Genomic DNA, 11,175 nt, shown 5'->3' on the forward strand with positions numbered 1-11,175 from the left:
CCACTGCTGTATATTATCAGCTGCTGATGCTGATTCTTAAAATAATAATTGGAGGTACCATTTTACTCAAGAGGAGGCTGAAAGAAAGTGTGTCTGAATAATGTAAGAAATGTAAGTAATGTAATTTAATGTAAGGAATATAATGTGAGAAATGTAAGTTGATGTAAGTAACTGGTTTGCTTTGCATCCTACTTGGATATGGTCTGTTCTGAGAAATTCTTCCTTTGTGTGGAAGAACAGGTTGTCCCCTTGAGTTAAAGGGTTTGCTTTAACTGGCACAGCTTTGTCATTATGTCATCCTTCTTTTGTCTAGATTTAGCAAAGGATTGATGATGTCTCGGCTGCTGAAACAAACCTGCAGTGTGGATTGATTAATAATATCTCCTTGTGCAGAATTGTGCTTGGTGGAATATTGGAAAGTTCGGTTAAGAGTCTTGTCTAGCAAAAAGAAATCTTTGCAGGGCTCCTGGAACCATGCAGTTCTTCAAAGAGGATGAAATGTTGATTTCCAAACATTGTATTTGCCCCGCTCTCCCTGCCCTGGCACAGATACATTAATGTTCAGATGAAAAAGAAGTTCCATGACCTCCCTTTTATTTCTGCAAGGGAGATTGGGCTGCTTGCAAAAGAGAGAAGAGAAAATGTCACCTGCGGTTCCTTTGCTGATCTTGCTACTGTGCCTTGGATGTGCTTTCACAATTCTAAAGAGCAATTCTTTCTGTGCAATCTGGCTAGCAAAAAGCTGGGTGCGGATGAGGAGCTCTAATACAAAGGAGTGCCTTGCCTGTGATCTCTAGCTCTTTGTTCCTTGGTTGCTGAAAATAGGGCAGCGGCTGAAAAATGGTTATGTTTGCAGATGTACTTTGATGCTCCAATCCTGCCCCCAATTTTTCTTACTTTTGAATTAGTCTTCTTTGCTTATGGCTTCCCACACAGCATTAATACTATATTCCTTGGCAAGAATAAAAGTTCACCATAGTGCACCAGATTAGACATTTGCTAATACTGAAAATATTTAAAAATTAAATGTTTACTTAAAACTGATGAAAGAAGGAGGATCTCTATCTATCTGATCTCTACCTACATACCTACCTACCTACCAGTTATCTATCTATCTATCTATCTATCTATCTATCTATCTATCTATCTATCTATCTATCATCTCTCTCTTTCTCTCATCTATCTATCATCTATCTATCTATCTATCATCTATCTATCTACCTACCTACCCGCCTACCTACCTACCTACCTACCTACCGGTATCTCTCTCTCTCTCTCATCTCTCTCTCTCTCTTTCTCTCTCTCTTTCTCTCTCTCATCTATCTCTCATCTATCTATCTATCTATCTATCTATCTATCTATCTATCTATCTATCTACCTACCTACCTACCTACCTACCTACCTATCTATCTATCTATCTATCTATCTATCTATCTATCTATCTATCTATCTATCATCTCTCTATCTATCTACCTACCTACCTACCTACCTATATCTATCTATCTATCTACCTATCTACCTACTTACCTACCTACCTACCTCTATCTATCTATCAACCAGTATCTTTCTATTTATCTATCTTCTATTAATCTATCCATCTCTCAATCTCTCAGTTTAGCAATCTAGCTAGCCATCCATCCAGCAATCTATTCATTATGAATACCTTTATGCCATCTTTTCTTGTCTATTTTCTTTCAATTCATGCAGTTAGAGTTACGTATGGAAATCCTTCAAGCAAAAGCATAATGGAAATACACTGTGGTCTGTCTCTCTGCTAGACTGAGTTGTGCTTGTGAGCACATTTTCCTGTCTTGAGCAGGACAGATAAGTGTTGATCCATCCATATTTTCCTGAGAAAGAAAAACCTCTTTAATCAATGAAGGCTCTACTGCCCATCAGCTACTTCTATTCAACTCTGTGCTTACCAATAGATATCTCTTAGTTCCAGAAAGTCTCTTGAATCTCAGGAGTTGGGGGAAAGGGGAGGGAGGGTGAGGTGAAGGAAGAGAAAAGTGAAATGTCTTTATTGCTTTCGATCTGCTGCATCTAAGAATCTCCCTTTGTGTTATTGAACACACTGAGGTAAAACCACTACCAAGTTTCCACAAGGAAGGGGCAAAGAAGATCAGGGGTTTTCAGAGTTATTGCAGTTCAGATTTGGTAACTCTATTTACATTGTCTGCCACCTAGCCATGCCCTGCATTATGTTCTATAAGAAATATTTCAACTTAAATTTTTAATTTGCAATGAAAAATTCTATGCATCCCTCTGGGTTTCCCTTTTTTAAACAAATGGTTTTAATCCATCACATAATGAATGAATTGAACCATCATTTAATGGTCTAGGATGCTATTGAAATAGTAATTTTGGTGGCAGCTGGATATGGTGTATAGTACAGTAGATGCAATCTACATCTAGTGGCTGTCACTGGTTTCATCAGAATTATGAAAGTTCTAGAAGATTGGGGCATTTGGTCAAAAAAAACAAACCCAACACAACATGCTTTCTTCTTGCATATCTCGGTCTATATTTGCTACTAACCCTCTACCTTTAGAATCTTCTTTGATTCTGTAGTATTCTGGAAAGAAAGGTCTTACTTTCAGACTACATGCCAGATTGAGGTCTGTCTGGAGCACTGTATTTTCTTTATTTTTTTTCTATTTTTTATGACATTGTTTGATTTTTCCCTAGGAAAAGGAAGGGCTGAATCCTCTGGTCACAATACCCCCAAAGCAGGTGGTCTGGGGGTAGCATTACTGAAATTATTTCAGTTTTTGGTACATTGACTTCATTGCTAGAAAAGCAGGGGTGGGATTCCACCGGTATAACAACCGGTTTGGTGATCGCGCGCTTCGCATTTCAAAAATGTTTTATACTTACCTTCTTCTGCAGTCCCTGTGACTAAAACAGTGGAGGCTCAGCAAACCGCTCTGCCACATGAATGTGCTCTTAAAAAAAAGAAAATAAAGCACAGGAAAGAGCAGGGGTGTGCGGGGCGGCCCCACATGCTGGTTGCAGCGAACCAGTTTGCTGCCAGTTGATCTTCAGAGCAAGGGGTTCGCCTGAACCAGTCCGAACCAGTAGAATCCCACCCCTGCAGAAAAGCGATACTAGGTGTGATTTCAAACACTAGGAATTGGGGGGTGAATGATAGGCAGCCCCTGAAAAAGAGGGGGTGGCAGAAATTATCCGAAGTGGGTGACTGAGTTCTGCCCAGAGGGCTTCTGTGAGAAATTGTGGAACCTTGACACTTTCATTCTGTGGGTCCCAGTCTTATTCCATATCCATTTAAAAATCCCTTCCGTTCCAAAGGCTACCATGTTTCTCACAAAATAAGGCTGGGCCTTATTTTTTTTGACCCCTGAAAAAACGGCTAGGCCATCTTTTCAGGGGTGACTTAATTTCCTCCCCCACCAAGAGTGCCCCATGCACACTCCCCTCGCCACAAGGCTGTTTCTATCGACCGATGAAAGCTCCCTGAAGGCAGAGTCACCAGCCGCTTCAGGGCGAGGGGTGGCTGCCTGCGGGGCGCTCCTGACAGGAGCGCCCACGCACACTCCCCTCACCATGAGGCAGTGTCTTTCGGGCGATGGAAGCTCCCCAAGGGCAGTCACCAGCCACTTCGATCAGCCAATGGAAGCGGCTGGTGACTCTGCCTTCGGGGAGCTTCTATAGGCTGTTGTTCTATCGGTAGTAAATCGGGGTATTCTAGCCTAGGCTGCCTGCAGGGCACTCCTAAAGGCAAGTTTTCTCCCCACCCACCCCGGCCTTCCCCCCCATTTCTCTTTACCTCGTGTAATTCTAACGAACGATGTGAAAAATGGCGGGGAAACGCATGGTTTAAATAGGCCTAAATTTTGGGGGCGGGGCTTAATTTCACCTCATGCCTAGAAATCATGCTGGGCCTTCCTATTGGTGGAGGCCGTATTGTTGGAGAAACGCAGTATTAATCAAAATAGTTCCATTTTTTTGGTACTTTGTAGAAGCCAAATGATAATTAAAAAGATAGTAGCTACTCTGGTTTCAGCAATGCCGAAAGCTAATTCATTCTTGGAAATGGATTGCTTTTAATACTGTTGGTGTTTCATATAACTTCTGGGTTTTTTTTTTTTGGGGGGTTGGCATAATTTGACTATTAGGAGGATCAAATGTGCACAGTTAATTATTTCTACAAGAGATGTTCCAAAACAACATGTCATTTCAGAAAAACAAAGAAGACCATTTCCAAAAGACAAGAAATGAACCAGCTGTGTAAATATAGGTGTTTGCATGAAAATATTGCTGGATTGCTATGTAAATTTTTGCACTGGGTAGTGCTGGTTTAGCATCTAAACTTCATCATTTTTCATGATAAATATCGATAACTTTCCGTGTTCAGCTGAATATTTCTGCTAAGCTAATCAAGGGTGACAAAATAATTTCATTTAAATTATTGAATACATTTCTGCAGAGTGCTTTATTGACTGGGCTATGGCCCTGGGAATAAGATTTACACATTGTTTATGGGTGAGATTGTTTGCTGTTGCTATGGTATAAGCGAATATTTTCCTGACAAGTCTTCATGCTATTCTACCAACTTTCCTTTCCTTTCCTTTCCTTTCGTTTCCTTTCCTTTCCTTTCCCCTTTCCTTTCCCCCTTTCCTTTCCTTTCCTTTCCTTTCCTTTCCTACCCAAGAAGAATTTTCCCCATCTTCTAAAAACATGACTATATGATTCTTTAAAAATAATCCTTTTAGTTCTTACAGAAATTGTATGCAGATATTGATAGTTCTACATGCTTTTTCTCATTGTGTGAACACTCTTCCTCTCTAGCCATTCAGACTTAAAGTCTCTTCAGTCAGACTCTCAGACTGAGTTTAGAAGAAAAAAAATACTCAGCAGGCATGTCTTCTCACATAGAAGATGTTTCCATTCAAGTGAGGCAAAATCATCTCCCCCTCATCCTACATATAAACCTCTTTTGAAATGTATGTGCTTCCTATTGAGTTGAACAGATGATATCTTGTCAGAATTAGAGCAAGTTTGGGGAAAGATCAAGCAGTGAAATATGTGCTGTTTCTTTCCATTGTCAATAAAACAAGCTATCCATCTTTCTCTAGCAAGCCTATACTGCAAGGCTTGCAAGAGACACGAACCTCTTTTCAAGGAAATGAAGTCTGAATAAGAAAAGAAATAGTCCTTTCTCCAGTTGATTCTATCCTTTTTGCATCTCTGTGCAAGTCAGGCTTAGATTCTAATCTTTTTCCAATCCTTTAAGCATGTCCAAGATAGTACAGCCTTGGATTTATGATCTTTTCTCTATTTCAGGATTCAGGCAGAGATTTGGGGCTCAGTATGGTCTTATTGTAAGTCCAATGTCAGGTCAACCAGCATTTAATTTTTAACTTAAGGCAGCTGTAGGATTGAGGCATTGGCTAAGGTGGAGCAAAGGAGAGCTTTAACCTGTGTATCTTGTTTCTGTTTTATTTCTCCCCAGCCATGTTGCAGGTAAATCTGGGAAAGAAGGAATAAAATTGTCATAGCCAAATGCCTTTTCCTTCTTCACATCAAGAGTAATAGTTAGTTGTTGTTGTTGATAGCTGAGGGATTTTTAAAAATAGCATTCAGTACATTCAGGGAAAGATCATCAGGTTGGCTGCAAAAGGGGTAGTTTAACAGAAATCAGAAAGAACTTAACTTCCTCTGCCATAGAAAGAAAATAGTAAATTTAATTAACAATGTAGTGTGGCTCATTTTAAAATTGTGCTTAAGGTTGATCCAACTTCCAAATCACCATTTCAAAGTAGTAAAACTCTGGATTCATGCAGCATAACCATCTGCAGCTGACCTGAAGCATAGATACACAACATTTTTTCAAGTTGAAAACCACACCTGGCTTTTGAATATTATAGACAGGGCAAGGGTGTACATTACAAAGAATGCATTTACAAATTAAATGCATTGCTAATTAAATTTAAATTAATGACAGCAATGAATATCAACATTCCCCAGGGATGTAATAATTTCTGCTTCTGTCATGTTAATAATTTTGGGGAGGAGTTACATAAACTCCATCATGAGCTCTTGATATAATGGAAGTAAAGTTTTAAAAATTATCTCTTATTTGGAAGAAAAAGAAATAACCTTAAACCAAGAAGTCAGGACTTTTTTTCATAATGTTAAAAAAAGAGTTCAGCATTTTATATGATGGTTGTATTGAGGTTGACTTTTTAATACATCAGCTGCAGATTATATGTTTTTTTTTTCATGGTTTCATACACTTTTTATGTTTTACTATTGGATTAGGCTCTGGGTTAGGCTTATATTGCTTTTAATTGCTGTAAGCTGCCCAGAAACATGTATTGGAGATGGGTGCCTATAAAAATGGAATTAATTTTATTAAAAGGAATAAGCTTTCATGAACTCCAGTCACTTATATCTGCATGACCACCTTGTGTTCTCACATCACATCCTAATCTAATCCTTCATTTGTTTAGTCACTCCATGCACCAGGTGAAGGTGCTTCCAGAATCTTTCTCACATTTCTTTTATGAATAATAGTCTATCATTCAGGAATATTTAGCAAAAAGATACTATGCCCTTCTACTACAGAGTCTTAGCAAATACAAACAAGTTAATTTGTCTTAAACCCTTTAAACAAGCAACTGGCTTTACCTGCTTCTAATATAATTGAGAAGTCATTACCAAATATTGTTATTTAGATGCATACATATATACAGATACAGATAATCAGAGTTGGAAGGGACCTTGTAGGTCATCTAGTCCAACCCCCTGCCCAAATGGCAGTCCAATCTCTTCTTGAAAATCTCAACTGATGGCACTCCCACAACTTCCGAGGGCAAGCTGTTCCATTGGTTGATTGTTCTCACTGTCAGAAAGTTTCTCCTTATTTCCAGGTTAAATCTCTCCTTGTTCAGTTTCCATCCTTTCTTCCTTGTCTGGCCTTCGGGTGCTTTAGAAAATAGCTTGACCCCTTCCTCTCTGTGGAAGCCCCTCAGATATTGGAAGACCGCTATCATGTCTCCCCTGGTCCTTCTCTTTACTAGACTAGTCATGCCCAGTTCCTGCAACAGTTCGTTGTATGTTTTAGCCTCCAGTCCCCTAATCATCCTGGTTGCTCTTCTCTGTACTTTTTCTAGAGCCTCAACATCTTTTTTATAATGTGGTGACCAAAACTGGATGCAGTACTCTAGGTATGGTCTTACTAAGACTTTATAGAGTGGTATTAGTACTTCCCTTGATCTTGACTGTATCCCTCTGTTAACAGTGTTATACAGTGCATTGAGAAAGTATTCAGACACTCTTCACTTTTGTCAATTTTGTTATGCTGCAGCCTGATTCTACAGTTGTTGAAATTCATTTTTCCCCTCGTTAATCTACACTCAGTGCCCCATAATGACAAAGAGAAAACAGAATTTTAGAAATGTCTGTAAATGTATTACAAAGTAAAATCCTGCAATCCAATAAAACCAAATCTATAGAAATCCATAGAAATAAAGAAGGCATAAAGGGAAAGCAACCATCAAACACAGAGAATTCTTAACAAAATCAATACAATCTACTTAGCTAAACTGCTTAGCTTGTCAAATAAACTCTTCAGTTTTGTTGCATATTCACTTCAGACAGAACAGTTGACACTTTCTACCTGGATGTTCATAATAGGCCCTTCTTGTTTTTTTCCCTTTTTTTCTCCTAGGTTGTTGTCTCCAGTTTTATAGAACATGGGGGATCATTGAATTCCAGGATTTTTTTAAAAAAAAGATTGGTTCTTGTCTTACCATCTGTTTTGCTCTAAGTTGACTTCACAAATCAAAGATCACCTGAGAGCTAAACTTTCCTGCTTATAACACTCGATGGAATTGGAAAGGCACACTTTATCTTTTACAACAGTGATCCCCAACCTTTTTTATGCCGCGGCCCGGTATGCAGCATTGCTGGCCGCCATCTTGTTTTGATGAAAAAGTGCTTCCGGTGAGCTTTCTACCTGGAAAAGCTCACCGGAAGCACTTTTCATCAAACAAGATGGCGGCACCAGCAAACCAGAAGGCCCGGTAGGACTTGTTCCACGGACCAGTACCGGTCTGCGGACCGGTGGTTGGGGACCCCTGTTTTACAACTTCTCTACTGCAGGAATGGAATTGGGAAGACTTTTGGAGAAACAAAAGCTGAGGTCCATCTATTCAAGAATCTTGGCCTGGGGTCAGTTTATCAAGGACTTTTCAGGGTACTAAAAATATTGCCACTTACCTCTCTCCTGCCCCCAGTCTAGTTTTAGTGAGGTTCGTTTAATACACAGGTGTCAAACTTGCAATGTCATGTTTTCATCATGCAATGTTTTGTGATGTTTTTCCCCTTTGAGGAGCTGGGGTGGGCATGGCCTGTGCATGACGCATCTGGCTCATAGGCCACCAGTTTGACACCCCTGGTGTAATAGCATACCTGGATTACACTGGATAACCAGACACTTGGTTATCTAATGCTGTAGATAATGCATAATGTCAAAGGGTGATGAATGAAAGGGTGATGAATGTCAATAAAGACACTATTGTTTAAGAGCAATTCATCACAAAAGGAACATTTAAGCAAGATGTAGCATCTGAAGAAATCATACCTTATGCCATAAGATTTTTTCCTTTGAGATTGTACAGATCAAAACAGTAATACATTAAGAGTTGTTAACCTAATCCTACGTAGCTTTTTCTATGGTAATATCACACTACTAACCAGAGCATACAAAACATTTGCTAGACCAATACTCGAATACAGTTCATCAGTCTGGAACCCACATTACGTATCTGATATTAGCACAATTGAGAAAGTCTAGAAATATTTCACAAGAAGAGTTCTCCACTCCTCTACTCGTTGTAGAATACCTTATGCCACCAGACTTGAAATTCTAGAACTAGAAAACCTTGAATTACGCCGTCTTCGGTCTGATTTAAGCATGGTATATAAAATCATACATTGCAATGTCCTACCTGTCAATGAATACTTCAGCTTCAACCATAACAACACAAGAGCACACAATAGATACAAACTCAAAGTTAACCGCACCAAACTTGATTGCAGGAAATATGACTTCAGCAATAGAGTGGTCAATGTCTGGAATACTCTACCCGACTCTGTAGTTTCTTCCCCAAACCCCAAACCCCAAAAACTTTAACCTTAGACTGTCTACTATTGACCTCACCCCTTTCCTAAGAGGTCTGTAGGGGTGTGCATAAAGCGCACCAACGTGCCTACCGTCCCTGTCCTATTGTTTCTCTTATTCTTCTTTTATTTTTCTTATATGTACCCATTTCATGTATTCACAACTATGTATACACTTATACTTATTATCTTGTAAACAATTGGCAAATCAAATAAATAAATAAAATAAATAAATTATTAGAAGTCCTCACAAAAAGATAACAGGCTCAAACAGCATTGCCATATTCCACTTGTTCAGAATATTGCAGCAAATGACTTTATTAAAGTTGCAAACACATCCTGGGTTTGGCAAGCTGCATGGCCTCCAGTGAGCCCTTGAACCAGACACTTACGATTAAATTAACTTATCATTTTTGAAAGTTCGCATAAAGTAGCATGAAAAATAACTACATTCTGGTTATACTTTATGAATGGAAGTTGTTCTCACTCTTTTATCGAACACTGCTGCAGATCAAGGTTTCAGAGTAACATACTACAATAAGGTCGGGTTTGTGGGTATCATGAAGAAACGATGGAGCGTTTCCTTAGAAACCAGAAAAGAGTAGGAACTATTGGAACTGTCTTTCTTTTTCTTTCAGCTATTTTATAGTGTCTGGGCAACACAAAAATCCCTTCGGTAATATTGATATAAAATGTAAGATCTTTCCAAGTCTCTTTCTTGTCTTTGCATTCCAGAAGGGGTCAGTAGGGGATAACTTGCTTCTGTCTATCTCTAAAAACTTGGGTGTATTGGTAGCTGTGAATAGTTTTTGGTAGCTGTGAATAGGTCTGGATATATTGAGGGTTCAGTGTGTTTAGAATGGGTACAATGGAGAAAGAAGGTATTTATTACAGCTGCTGGATAGATCATTGGATAGATCAGTGGCCCATCAGTGCTGGACATCTTTGAGTCTTTATCTTGTGGCTTAAATATCTAAAAAGGCAAGAATAGTCCGTGGGTTGCATTTTATGGAATCCCAGAATCTGGAGTCTGGATTCTAAAAAGCAACAATAAACATGGATTGTGTCAGGTGGTCCTTAACACCTTTGGAGCAATTAATTAACAAGTATACAGAGAGACTTAGATTAGGAGAGGAAAGAAAGAAGAAGAAAAAGTGAGATTGGTAAATGCATATACAGGTAGTCCTTGATTTGCAACAGTTCATTTAGTGACCATTCGAATTTACAATAGCACTGAAAAAAGTGATTTACGACCATTTTTCACACTTATGATTATTGTAGCATCCCCAAGGTCACACGGTCAAAATTCAGATGCTTGCTTGGCAACTGACTCATATTTATGACCGTTGCAGTGTCCTGTGATCCCCTTTTATGACCTTCTGACAAGTAAAAACAATGACGAAGCCAGATTCACTGAACAACGGGTTGCTAACATCAATAACTGTGACAAGAAAAATGGTAAAATGGGGCATATTTCACTTAACAAATGTCTCACAGCAACAAAAATGTTGCTCAATTGTGGTCATAAATTAAGGACTACCTCTGTGTCATTTTGTTAAAATCATCCATAGTTCTCAGCTATTGAACCTATATCAATTGAAATATAAGTTTCTGAATTCAAATTGAATCCCCTGTCTTATCTTTTCCTTGTTTTTAGAAAACAACCATCCATCATATGAATCATCTATCATATGAAGAATGGTTGCAGGAACTGGATATGTCTAGTCTTACAAAAAGAAGGACTAGGGGTGACATGATAGCAGTGTTCCGATATCTCAGAGGCTGCCACAAAGAAGAGGGAGTCAAGCTATTCTCCAAAGCACCTGAGGGAAGGACAAGAAGCAACGAATGGAAACTAATCAAGGAGAGAAGCAACCTAGAACTAAGGAGAAATTTCCTGATAGTTAGAACATTAATCAGTGGAACAACTTGCCTCCAGAAGTTGTGAATGCTCCAACACTGGAAGTTTCTTAAAATATGTTGGATAACCATTTGTCTGAAGTAGTGTAGGGTTTCCTGCCTAGG

This window comes from Notechis scutatus, chromosome 1 (assembly GCF_049901735.1).
Source record: "Notechis scutatus isolate UNSWTSFEM ecotype Mainland chromosome 1, rNotScu1.2, whole genome shotgun sequence".
NCBI classification, from domain to species: domain Eukaryota; kingdom Metazoa; phylum Chordata; class Lepidosauria; order Squamata; family Elapidae; genus Notechis; species Notechis scutatus.